The sequence below is a fragment of the Anser brachyrhynchus genome (assembly GCF_964034855.1).
Source record: "Anser brachyrhynchus genome assembly, chromosome: 12".
In the NCBI taxonomy this organism is placed as follows: Eukaryota; Metazoa; Chordata; class Aves; order Anseriformes; family Anatidae; genus Anser; species Anser brachyrhynchus.
Window position 1 is genome coordinate 18628371 of NC_137707.1, and position 12043 is coordinate 18640413.

Sequence of the window (12043 nt, forward strand, 5' to 3'; positions counted from 1 at the left end):
GAGGCGCCTTCCTTCTCCTCAGGCAGCCCTGCCGCTGCCTGGGCACAGCCGCGGCTGAGGTCGGCACACGGCTCCCACCCTGGGCCCACCGGGCTCGGGAGGGTACGCCCGGCACCGGCAGGCGGCGGGAGGAGGTGAGCGGGGACCGGGGGGCGGCCGGCGGGGCTCCATCGCCTCACGTCCCGCGGGGCGCCGGCCGTCGCCATGGCCGCGGCTGAGGCGGGAGGCGGCGGGAGCCAGCGGAGCGCTGTCGCCCCCCAGCGCCCCCAGCGCCCCCAGCGGCAGTGCCCCGTCCCCTTCCCCGTGTGGGCGCCACTTTCTCGCCCGCGGCGCTGAGAGGCGCGAAGGAGGCGGTGGCGGCCGTACCCTCTCCTCAGGGCGGGGAGCGGCCGCTGCTCGTTTTCCTGCGGGCGAGGCGCTGGTGTGGGCCAGTGGCACGGACCCTCCGGTCCTCACGGGGAGCCCCCGGCACTGAGGCGAACGGGGCGCCAGTCGCCGTCCCCGTCCGGTCCTCCTCAAGGCACGGCGGAGCCCTGTCAGCGGAGGGCCGGCCGTACCTGACGCCAGGCAGCGCCGCTCGGGGAGGCGAACGCTCGGTTCGGTTGCACCGTGGGTTTGGTCTGTCTGGTCAGTCCGGAACTGATAAACAGAATCACAGAACGTCAGGGATTGGAAGGGACCTTGAAAGATCGTCTAGTCCAATCCCGCTGCTGGAGCAGGAACACCTAGATCAGGTCACGCAGGAACGCATCCAGGCAGGTTTTGATTGTCTCCAGAGAAGGAGAATGAGGAGCCCAGGTGTTCTGCATGGGCAGACTGATAGCAGTGACCTTGCCAGCCATCCCAGGCAAGTTGTTTGTGCTAATCACTAACAGTCTTCAGATCATTTGTCTAAATGTCATAGCAGAAACTCAGTTCCTAGGGCTTAAGACCTGTCTTAACTACAGTCCTTAGCTAGTATTAACTGCAGGTGTTTTAAGTGACATCCAGAGATGTATCATGTTCTCAACACTATGTCCCTCACTGTCCTTAGAACATGAGTAGAGGTAACCTCAAACTGCTGCTTCTACACCCGGTCAACTTATCTCCCATTTTCTCTGTTACTGCCAGGGCTGAAAACCAAATTTCATGCTTTTAGAAACCTACTTTGGAAGTAGCCATCAAGGCTACTTTCCATAGCTTATATAGGATAGTTCTCAGTATTATTTTTTTTTGTCACAATATTTTAATTTTTGAAGGAAATCAGGAAGGTGAGCAGAGCAGGCAGTCTGCATTATTAGGGGGAGCAGTAAGTGAAGTACGGCAAAAAAGGACCGTCCTATGGATGGAGAGTAAGTAGTGTGCTTTTTTGCTTAGTGAACTGAAAGTAATGCCGTGATGTAAGAAGTGTCAGAGAGACGGAGGGAGAGGTGAGATCAGGAATCAATAAAATAAATCTGCTGTGTTATCTTGGGAAGGGCCAAGTTAAGTCTTAATAACTAGCATGGATGAAGGGGGAAAACCAAACAAACAAAAAATAAAAAAAAAGTGAGCATTGCATGTGTATTCTGGGAGAAGAAAGATGAAAGGTTACCAGAGAAAAAAGCGAGTGGTCTGTCAGAATGACAATAAGAGACTGCTTTGGTGAGAAACAAAGGAGCTGTGTTATGAGGACTGATTGAGGAAAATGGTGAGGAGATCTGGGGATATGACCAAGAGGTGATCTTTTGAGGTAGAGTTTGTAGAAGTTTGCGTAGTCAGGGTAGGGCAGAGGTTTAAAATATGGGACATTTAGCCACAAATTAGTTTTTGTGAAGTTTGGCGATTAGAAATTTAATTGCAGGTCCTGGTTATGTGCACATATATGTTAAAATGGGAAAAAGTGGGTCTAACGTATGTGATATGAGCAGAGCAGGGTTCCGAATGGCTAATCTGTTTCCGTGGATTTTAAACAATATATTTTAAATCAAAATGCTGTGTTTGTGGCAAGGACATTAACAGGTGTATTTTGGCAGTGAGCATGATTCAAGCTACATTACTTCCATTAATGCTGATGGAATGCACAACCAAATATATGGTCACTTAAAAAAAAAAAACAACACCTCTTTACACGCATTTATATTGTGGTAAATACTTAATTATTCTTGGACAACAGACACCTCAAAAGTTCAGAGTGACAAGTAAGTCGTACGTGAAATGTTGTGGTGGTACCACAGGGCTGTGCCTAGGCTGCCTCTGAGCTTCTCAGGGATGGTGCCATGCGAACTGCTCTGCCCCTGCAGCCAAGAGGCCAGCAGTTCTGTGACACGGCTGCCCTCTGCACGTTTGTACTGTCACTGTTTCGGCTTATCCAGTAAATTGAGGTTCCTGTTAGAGACTTACTCCTGCATGGAGCAATAAATGTAGCAGATGTTTGCAGTGACACAAAACAGCCTTTCAAAAGAAGACACATTTTCAGTCAACCCACATAGGTTCCTATGTGAGAATGGCAAAGCAAAGCAAGTGAAGATGTATACGTGCCTGTAACTTGAGTTTCTAGCACAAATATATATGTGTACCAACACACATATGCATACACTTTTTCTGTGTGGGACAGCTGGTTCTTATGGTGTCCAGATGTCTGTCGCATGCTAGTCCTGCTCTTTGCACCAGATTTGATTCCTGGTTGCTGGTAGTTTGTGCTTTGTCACTGGTCTTTCACCACAGCTGAATTATTGACAGGCTGCAGGACTTCTGGTCACCTGTCCTAAGGGAGGATTGAGTTCTCTCATTTCATGTCTCAACAGTGATATGAACTGTTGGTTTAACTTATACATACTGATCTTAAGATAGCATACAAATTCTCTGCAAATGTAAATGTGTTTGTACTTTACTGCATTTACAGCTAGCGAATAAGAGCAAGTCTTATTAATCAGGAGGCAGTGATTAGTTTTCTTTGCAGCTATCGTGTGATTGTTTTGGAGTAGAACGTGGACAGAAGTGGACAAATATGAACTAAAAGTGCTCTCTTGTGAATTCATTCTGCAGATGTTTTCATGTCATTGCTATTTTTGACTTAACACTGCTATTAAGTATACATTGTAAAATGGAGCTAGTGTTTGGAAAATGCAATTTGTTCTGCAGGGAAGGGAGTTAGGAAAGATGTTTCAGAGGCAGCCAGCAAGTACAGAGTGTTAATACCGCACTTAGCTGTGACTCAGTTTGCAGATCGTGGCCTGCAAACAGCTATGTTGTTATAGGGCTTTCTTTACACCTGTACTCCAGTGCCACTTGCTGTTTCATTGCACCTGGAGTAGCTGCAAGCTCCCAGTGAACTGGGAGATGAACTGCTTGTTTCTGCTCCCATCCTGCTCCCATCCTGCCTGCTTGTCTGCCTTGGCTTTCCCTTTGCATAAAATCCAGTGCTGTTGTGGCTGCAGGAGCGAGGAGGATTGGTTCAGCAAGCTGGTTTGATGAAAAACTGGCCTTCCCCAAATTAAACATGAATCTAGCGTCACGCAGGAGAGCTGAACCGATTCATGTAGTGATTGCACGGTGCCCATGTCCCTTGCAAGGGAGGGGCTGGGAATCCACTGCTGGTTGTGGGAAGAAAGTATGGGAATAGGACCACCCCTTTGGTGGCAGTGTACAATTACAGAGGATTAATTATACTAGGAAATCTTTTGTTGCTCTTAAGGCAACTGAATGTACGAGAGTGAATAGTGTGATTCATCCACATGTAGCACGCATGTTTCACACAGTGGTTGGTGTCTGCACTAGAGGTTTATGGAAACAAACATGAGGCTGAATTTGCTTTTAGTTTGTGTGCTATTGTGTACAAAAAGAAAAATAAGCACTGTGAGAAATTACCTCCAAACCCAGTGGGCCAATGTGTTTGCATTTTTTTTCTAACTCACTAAATCTTGTGCCACTCAGGTGGTACGAAATCACAGATACCTGGTACCCTGAGCTGGTGGAAGGGGATGGGGAGCAGGATGTGGCCCTTGCTGTCCATGAGGAAATGGTTGGCAACCTGCTACAGCACTTGGATGTACGCAAGTCGATGGGGCCGGATGGGATCCACCCGAGGGTACTGAAAGAACTGGCGGAGGAGCTGGCCGAGCCGCTTTCCATCATTTATCGGCAGTCCTGGCTATCAGGGGAGGTCCCAGTCGACTGGCAGCTAGCAAACGTGACGCCCATCTACAAGAAGGGCCGGAGGGTAGACCTGGGAAACTATAGGCCTGTCAGTTTGACCTCAGTGCCAGGGAAGCTCATGGAGCAGATTATCTTGAGTGTCATCACTCGGCACTTGCAGGGCAACCAGGCGATCAGGCCCAGTCAGCATGGGTTTATGAAAGGCAGGTCCTGCTTGACGAACCTGATCTCCTTCTATGACCAAGTGACGCGCTTGGTGGATGAGGGGAAGGCTGTGGATGTGATCTACCTTGACTTCAGTAAGGCTTTTGACACCGTTTCCCACAACATTCTCCTCAAGAAACTGGCTGCTCGTGGCTTGGACTGGCGTACTCTTCGTTGGGTTAAAAACTGGCTGGATGGCCGGGCCCAAAGAGTTGTGGTGAATGGAGCCAAATCCAGTTGGAGGCCGGTTACTAGTGGAGTCCCCCAGGGCTCAGTGGTGAGGCCGGTCCTCTTTAATATCTTTATCGATGACCTGGATGAGGGGATCGAGTGCACCCTCAGTAAGTTTGCAGATGACACCAAGTTAGGTGTGTGTGTCGATCTGCTCGAGGGAAGGAAGGCTCTGCAGGAGGATCTGGATAGGCTGGACTGATGGGCTGAGGTCAACTGCATGAAGTTCAACAAGGCCAAGTGCCGGGTCCTGCACCTGGGGCACAACAACCCCAAGCAGAGCTACAGGCTGGGAGATGAGTGGTTGGAAAGCTGCCTGGCGGAGAAGGACCTGGGAGTATTGGTTGATAGGCAGCTGAATATGAGCCAGCAGTGTGCTCAGGTGGCCAAGAAGGCCAACAGCATCCTGGCCTGTATAAGAAGCAGTGTGGCCAGCAGGTCTAGGGAGGTGATTGTCCCCCTGTACTCGGCTCTGGTGAGGCCGCACCTCGAGTACTGTGTTCAGTTTTGGGCCCCTCACTACAAGAAGGACATGGAGGTGCTCGAGAGAGTCCAGAGAAGGGCAACGAAGCTGGTGAGGGGTCTGGAGAACAAGTCTTAGGAGGAGCGGCTGAGGGAGCTGGGGTTGTTCAGCCTGGAGAAGAGGAGGCTCAGGGGCGACCTTATCGCTCTCTACAGGTACCTTAAAGGAGGCTGTAGAGAGGTGGGGGTTGGTCTATTCTCCCACGTGCCTGGTGACAGGACGAGGGGGAATGGGCTAAAGTTGTGCCAGGGGAGGTTTAGGTTGGATGTTAGGAAGAACTTCTTTACTGAAAGGGTTGTTAGGCATTGGAATGGGCTGCCCAGGGAAGTGGTTGAGTCGCCATCCCTGGAGGTCTTTAAGAGATGTTTAGATGTTGAACTTAGCGATATGGTTTAGTGGAGGACTTGTTAGTGTTAGGACAGAGGTTGGACTAGATGATCTTGGAGGTCTCTTCCAACCTAGACGATTCTGTGATTCTTCTCATCTGTGTCGAGGAGGAACACTCAGTGGTGTAAGGCTGGGCGAGGGAGAGGAGCTAGTCAGAATCCTGGCCAAGCAGCTGCCAGCTCCCTCTGTCATCAGCCTTGCCACACGGCTTGCAGAGGCACGATGGCCGCGTGCCCTATGTCCTTCCCAGGTAGCACTGCCCTGTGGCTGTCCAAAGCTTCTTGTCTGGAAGTTCTGCCCTGTACGATCTTGTGTTCACTGCAGTTACTAATGCGTAAGTTGCCTCTGAATCATTATTTCAGATTTTCTGGGGGGAAGCTTCGTGATTCAGGGGATACCTGATGCAGTGACCTTGCTCACTCCGAGGATTTCTTCCTTACGAGGACAGAAGTACCGATAGCAGGAGCAAGGGTGGTGGAATCACTCCACTTTGATGCTTTTGAGTTCTACTAAAAGTATCTTTGTATTTAATTGCTTCAATTCTGTAAAAACTTGTTGCTCAAAAGTCATCTGATAAGCAGACTTTAAGACTGCCTTCCTTTACCTCTTGTGTGATTTTTTTTGTTTCTTCCTTCTTATAGTAGCACTGTCACGATGGTTTTGTTACATAAAAGGAGTGACATTTCACAATAAGAGCAGTTGTACATAGTTCTCATTTTTCTAATTTTCTCCTTTCTCCTTCAAATGTTTAAGAACAATTTAACATGATTCACAATATAATTCACCTAACTTTTTTTCCCCCTGCGGTCCTGTTTTTTACACGTTTTTAAAATAGCTCCAACTGCTTACTTTCTGTAATTCATTTTGGTTGATGAGAGACACTTCCATTTCAGCTGCATTGCTGCAAATGTTAACTTCTCTAGAGCACAAATATTTCCTTTCTCCCATTTAATCCTGGGACTTTCTGACCCTACACGGATTAAGCCTCTTTTCTTTCCAAAGCTGGGATCTGCACAGTAAGAGCTGATGAACATGGGGAGTTTGGGGTTGGCTTTTTAGCTTGTTAGTGTTCGTATTGTGCGGTTGGTTTGGCCAAATGTTGATTAAACAGCAGTGTTTCTTTGGTGCTGAAGAGTGCAGTGAAGGGGAATACAGTTTGTATCCCCTATTCTAATACGAGTTTTGGTTCTGTTTTAATTAGTAGCTGTAAGACTTCTGCTGGCATGCTACTATCTACGAGGAAAACTGCGCATTTGAAGTCCAGAAGACAAGCTGAATATTTGGTGCTTCCCCATTAATAAGAAATGAATAGGTGGAGAATCAAGCAAGTATTACTTTCCTTGTCCTGATGATAATGTTGTTCATCCGTCTAATTATATTAGATGACGACAGCCCCTTTTTAAAATAACTTTTTAATAATTTATTGTTGGAACCCTTGACAGAGCTGTTTCATGGACATTCTAAATGCTACTTTGACGTCCTTCTTGCACAGTATTATAACTTTTTTTTGTTTCCAGCCCTGTATTGCCTGTTTGCCCTTCAGGTTGCACAGTTTATAAAATAAGATTTCTCTGCTTCTTACCACTGATCTACAGTTTCTTTTCAGTCCTCTAATCTGCTGTTCTTTAGTACTTTGATTCCTCATGTTCTTGGGTGGCCTTTCTTATCCTTCTCTTTTGGATTTAGTGTTTTCTCTAGCTTTTCCGAGGCTGCTTTCTCCATGTTCATTGTCTGTTTGGCATCAGCATGATCTGTAGCTTCGCTCTTTCTTCCTTTCATCCTTCACAAGATCTCTGCTGCATATGGTGGCCACCTTTCTTTAAAACTGCTTTAGCAAAAGCACTTTCAAAAACTTAAGCAATCTACCATCCATCTTCTTGCCTGTTCTTATCTTCAGTGCTCCCTCCCCACTATGCTCCTAGTTTGAGATCTGTCAACTCTGCATGATTAAATCAGTGTAAATAGGCTTGGCAAACAGTTTTGGGTTCTTATATATTGGCTCTCCCTGGGTCCTCAGATTTCACCACCCCCCCCCCTCTGCTAGAAAACCTGCTCTTTTCTCTCTCTCCGCACCATCTCTTGAGCGCTGTCTCTTTCTCTGCTTTTTCTGTCTTTGTCTGTTGTCTCCAGGGTCTCCACTGTCACATCATACAATTCTTCCATCATATCTGGCATTTCTGACCTGATCTGCCTCTCTAGCTTGCCTACATTTTCTCATTAGTTACAGACATCCCCTACTGATTCTGTCAGACTTTTTTTTTTTTTTCATAAAGTATGTCCTACAGCTTTTCTAATTTTCTGTGTGAGTTTTATAACTGTCTTCTAACAACTAAAATGAACTGGTGGGGTTTTTGTGTTCGCTTGCTTGCTTTCCTCCTTTTTTCCATATTGACTTTCGGGAACCATTCTGAAAAATCTTTAGACCATCCTATTTGCACTGCTTAACACCAGTGCCATGTGTATTTGTAAAACTACTGAGGAAGGTTAAGATTGTGTGTTAGCCTGCGTTTCTGATACGAGAGTTAACAAATTAAAGTTATCTAATGACCATCATCATGCAATTTGAGGTCTTTTTTTTTTTAATGTGGTTTGTTCCAAGTATGCTTCACTAACAGTTTATGCTGTCAGCATGTTGCCTTGAGTTGCACAGCTTTAGCAATCTTCACCTACTGACATTCTCCTTCCTAAGGCCAAGTTTCCCAGGAGACTTTCTCATGTGACACAGCCCTCTGTAAACTCGAGCACTGAAATCTCTTAACAAAATTAGTTCATGAGGCTTTAGTACTGGGTGACCGCTCTGTGAAACAGCCTCTAAAATATATCTGTGTCCAGATTGTCCAGCTAATTCCATTAGTATCATTCTCTTGGTAGCTGAGTAGGTAGATTGTCTTACTATCACAGTGTCTGAATTAAATTCAGGCTAATTTAGAAGATGGTAAACTCTGTTGGTGATATGGTTTCCATGTAACTCTTCAGTTCCATAAACACTTATCTCTTCGTTCTTTATGTAAAATTTTTTTTGGAAAAATACAATCATCTTTCTCTTTGCTAATACCATGCTGTATTTTTTTTTTCAGTAATGCACACAAAATAAGTGCAAATTAAGGTGATATACTTGATGTAGAGTGTCATAAAATTAAGAGAATTATCTTTTTTTTTTTTTGGTGTCATTTATTTGAGTTAATGTTTCAGTCTTTTGATATTGCCATGCAACTTGTCACAAATCCGTGTCCTTACTGGAAAAGGGGATGTTTCACTCTTAAGATTCACAGGGATGAGCATGGTATTCCCAGATAGTGAGACTGAGGAATTAACTTTTTCATGATAACAGAAAAACAAATCCGTCAATAATTGCATTGTTTTATCAAGTTTTCTTCTAAAACATACACCACTTCTGTTTCCTGAAATCAAGCAGATTTTAACAAACTAGAAATACTATTTGGGGTTTTTAAACTAGGCAACATAGCAACCTTGGATGAGGAAGGTTGTAATAATTATAACACTTTGATATCAATTTATATATTTTTAACTTGCAATGTTGATTATCTATCAGGGTGAAAAGTGGTTTAGGTTTGGTTGTTGGTCATGCCCCAAGTATGCTTTGTGAATATGGATTTGTTTGTCTTCATCCATTTTCATCTATGCAGTGCAAACAGTACAAGCTGGGAGTTTCATTCTAGTTGTTCTGTGAAGTTGTGAGTTTTGCCAGCAGCTGCTATGTGTTGCTTTTGTTGGTTAGCCTGCCTTCAGAGCTAACCTTGTTGTTTCATATGCAGCAGTAACACCACAGTACGTTAAGGCTGCTTTTACAAACCTTATTTACTGCTTCTCATGTCCCTCTCAAAGCTTGTTCATGTTGGAAACCTTGTTCTGTTACCTGTCAGCCATCTCAATTTGTTGGACTCCGCTTCAAAGACCTTTAAGATGGTGCTGCAGTTGCAGGTGGCAGGAGGGAGGTTTCCTGTTCACATGCAGGGGGGCAGAATCTCCAAATTGCAGTGTCTGGGCTAGCTGCTCCCTCTGGCCTTTCTGCTAGGACATCCAAGTTTTTGCAGTGTGTTGTCACTGCTTGAAGGAGTTGGAATGCCTTTTCTGTTGTTTTATAGACCACGTAAATTTTCTTTTGAAATATGGCACATCGTATTGCTTACTAGGGTCTTCAAGGGGACACGTCTTGATCCTGTTGTGAAAAGGAGCCTTACATGCAGTGCTGGGGAGTAACTGTGAGGTGGAAATAAGGCAATCTTCTTGGTGTTCTTTTTTAAAGGGAGAGTATATTCAGCTACTAGTTTGTTCACTAACTGCATATATTAACTTCTAAGAAGATGCTGTCCACTGCAGTATTCTCATTGCTTTCATGAATAGTATAGTTTTTTAATATTAAAATAATTCTTTTCATTTACCAAAAGAAATAGCAAGAAGAAATAAATGGCTTAACAGTCTATTGTCACATGCAAAATCATTGATTTGCTAAAAGAACCATGTAGAGAGGAAGCATTTTATCTTAATCTCACTGAGTTCTGTTAAGCAGCAAAGAACCACTACTTTTGTGGTGCAGAAGTCCACAGATCTGGCTCTGTGGTGGGTATCTCCTGTGGAGATCTTGCTCAAGGTTGGAAAAGCTCACACACTGAATCAGTAGGACCCAATTATGAGCTCTTTTCCCCTGCCATACGAACTTGTGTGTGTGCATGCACGTGCGCACCATTGCAGCCGCAGTCACTAGTCGGGTACACACTCCTAGCTGAGAGGAACGCTGGAGCTTTTTAATTCAGAGAGCTCCGTTACTTGTGGGGATTATGTTTTGAGTTAAAAAAAAATACCAGCTTTCACTTTAAAGTATGACTGTCTAACACACAGCTGTTACTGCATCTTCAAACACTGTGTTTTCAGGAATAACTGTTGCTCCAGCAGGTATTCAAAGGTTGGTGAAAACCCCTAAACAAATAAAACCTCTCTTCTCCCAGTCTAAGCACAAAGGGGATGTGGTTGTAGCCAGTTGTTCATCTTTACAAGTAGTCTAATTCCTGCAAGTCGAAGTAGTCCAGGGGCCTGCTAGAGAGGTGTACAGTCTCTGTGGGGTGCCCTTCCAGCACCACTGGTCTTACCCTGCTCTTCCCCTCGCTGCACGGCGTCAGTTCTGCCAGCAAGACCTCATCCCATATGGGCAGTGCCTCCTGCTCTATGTTTATGCCATCCCTGTTGGAGCTAAACAGTCGTTTTAGAGTCGGGAGGGCTGTTCTTGTGGTGTTTTGGTGTTTATTCTGTGTGGCTATCCTGAAATAGTGTTGCCATTCTGGTTTTGTCAAATAACTTTTTTTTTTTTTTTTTAAATTCAACTTTGGTTACATAGGATTCTACTCCATGTGAGTTCAGTGAAAGCAGTGCTAGATATACTTTAAAATCACTAAGCATATAAAAAGCAAACTGAAAAGTAAATGAATGCAACACCAGCACCTGAACTGAACAGTGTACCATTTGTAATGCAAACATAGAGGGAGAGCATTTGAAGTTAAACACAACTATTTTTTATTGCATGGAACTAGCTTTTATTTTGTGGCTTTCTTAGTTTCTTTAACACTTTTATTAAGAAAACACTAATAAAAATTGTGAAGCTGGGTTAATTAAGGTCTTAGACTGTCTCTCTTAAGTTGGTTAGAGTTAGTAGATTTAAACATGCCCTGTTTATTCTTTTATGCACCCTGCAACAGAGGCTGTGGAGTATTATTTTCAGTCTTGCCTTTTTGAGCTTTCATAAAGGGACCTAAGGTTGTAATAGTTTTAAAGGACACACTATGGTAGATTAACTTTTCAAGTGAGAGGAAGATTAGCTTTTACAGTAATTCTCTTGTTGGCCCTTAATAATGTAGTATCACATAAAAGGCTTCTAGCAAAATGGGCAAAGCTTCCTTAAAGTTACAAAACAGTTCTTTAGAAGAACATTTACTAACTCTTACATAAGCTCTAAAATTTCTGTTCTTCATCTTGGGTGTCTTCTTTGAGGTTGACTTAGTTTTTGATGTTTTACCTTTCTTCATCCTCTTTGCTTAAGCCTTTACACATTTTTTTTTTTAAATCTATACTTCTGGTATTCTCTCATCTCTAATTGTTTTATGTTTTTAGGAGTCTAGAAGTTTCAGAATATTTCTTTAAGATTAGCTTTATTCTCACTGCTGTGTCCAGGGACTTTTTTCTTAGTTTTAAAGAATTGCTTGTTTCAACTGCTTTTGTAGCATCTTCTTTTCCTTGTTAATTACTGTGAAGAAATGTATTAAGTATTTCTGTCCTTAATATTTCACATCATGGCCATATGAAAAATGGCCAAAGAATAAAGATTGGATCAAAAAAAGACATAATTAACAAAACCTTCCTCTATAAATACAACCTTCTAAAATGGAAATTGACTGTCTCAGAAGAATCCTGACCATTGTTCATTATTTGTGGTCATCCTGCAGAAAAACAAACAAAACAGGTTTATTTTGACACTACCGTGTTACAGAAACATCCTGCTACATTTCTGAAGCCAAGCAGGGAAGGATGATGGCCGTGTTTTGGAGGGGACATGTGGCACCAGTTGTGAGA

At 44.0% G+C, this 12043-nt stretch overlaps 1 protein-coding gene across 2 annotated transcripts in view; it reads left to right on the top strand.

The window, feature by feature from the left end:
• The window catches only part of LOC308176705 (uncharacterized protein), a 139778-nt gene that overhangs the window by 475 nt on the left and 127260 nt on the right, over positions 1 to 12043 (top strand). The window contains exon 1 of one of the 2 annotated variants that reach the window (XM_080552789.1): positions 166 to 1331. The exons of the other annotated variant lie outside the window; for it this stretch is intronic. The gene's annotated coding sequence lies outside the window, so the exon portion shown is untranslated. Of the gene's footprint in view, positions 1 to 165; positions 1332 to 12043 lie in introns of those variants that run through there. 2 annotated transcript variants of the gene reach the window in all.